We start from the raw sequence: 1,677 nt of genomic DNA, 5'->3' as shown, positions 1-1,677 counted from the left end.
TGAAGGACAGAAAAAGAGCTTCTGAAACAAAAATAAGCTAAAGGAATTTATTACCACCAAGCCAATATTACAGTAAATGTTGGAAGGACTTCTTCAAGAAGAAAAAACATGTATCAAAAACAGTAATAAAGAATGGTAACAACTACATTCCTATCAATAAGTACCTGAAACGGAAAAGAATTAAGTCCTCCAACCAAAAGATAGAGTGGCTGAAAGGATAAGAAAACAAGACCCCTACATATGCTGCCTACAAGAGACTCACTTCAGATTAAAAAACATACAGAAACTAAAAGAAATAGATGGAAAAAAGATATTGTTTTGATGGACCTAGAAGGTATTTAAGTCAGACAGAGAAAAATGAACACTATATAACTTCACTTATATGTGTAATCTAAGGAATAAAAAGAACAAACTAATCAAAAACAGACTCACAAATATAGTGGACAATTTGGTGATGGACAGAGGAGAGGGGTGTTGGGAAGCTGGGAGAATGGAGTGAAGGGTTAAAGAAGTACAAATTAGTAGCTGATGGAAGGTTATGGGAATAGGGAGAACAGCATAGGGAATGCAGTTAGCATTAATACATTGGCTAGGTGGAGGGTCGAAGCGGAGGAAACAATTGGTGGGATCATTTTACAAACTATATAGATGTCTAACCAATGTACTATACACTTGAAACTAATTAAAATAAATAAATTATTTTAAAAAATGATTTACAAAACTCATGACAAGAATAATGTATTATAATCAACATAGTTAAAATGACCATATTACCTAAAGCATTATACAGATTTAATGCCATCCCCATCAAAATCTCATTGGCATTTTTTAAAGAAATAGAACAAAAAAACATCAGATTTGTATGGAAGCACAAAAGACCCTGAATTGCCAAAGCCATTCTGAGAAAAAAGAACAAGGCTGGAGGCATCACTCTGACTGACTTCAAAACATACTACAAAATGACAATAATCAAAATGGCATGGTATTGACAGAAAAACAGATACACGGATTAGTGGAACAGAATCGAGAGTCCAGAAGTAAACCCATACTTATATGGGCAAATAATTTTCGACAAAAGAACCAAAAACATACAGTGGAGAAAGAAAATCCTCTTTAATAAATGGTGGTGGGAAAACTAGAAAGCCACCTGCAAAAGAATAAAACTAGACTGTTGTCTATCACTACACACCAAAATTAACTCAAAATGGATTAAGGACCTGTATATAAGACCTGAAACAATAAAACAAAACTCAAAGACCTTGGTCTTAAAGAGTATTTTATGAATTTGACCTCAAAAACGAAGGAAGTAAAACTTAAAATAAATGAATGGGACTGCATCAAACTAAAAAGCTTCTGCTCAGCAAAAGAAATCGTCAACAAGGTAAAGCGACAACCATCTGAATGGGAAAATATATTTGCAAGCAACACCTCTTATAAGGGCCTAATATCCAAAATATACAAAGAACTCATACAACTCGATAATAACAATAACAAAAAACCAAACAATCTAATAAAAATATAGGCAGAGGACCTGAACAGACATTTTTTCCTAGAGGACATACAAATGGTCAACAAATATATGAAAAGATGCTCAACATCGCTAGCTATTAGGGAAATGCAAATCAAAACCACAATGAGATACCATCTCTAACCTGTTAGAATAGCTATAATCAATGG

This window comes from Pteropus vampyrus, unplaced genomic scaffold (genome assembly GCF_000151845.1).
Source record: "Pteropus vampyrus isolate Shadow unplaced genomic scaffold, Pvam_2.0 Scaffold44, whole genome shotgun sequence".
NCBI lineage: Eukaryota > Metazoa > Chordata > Mammalia > Chiroptera > Pteropodidae > Pteropus > Pteropus vampyrus.
Note: the sequence above shows the minus strand (reverse complement) of the source record.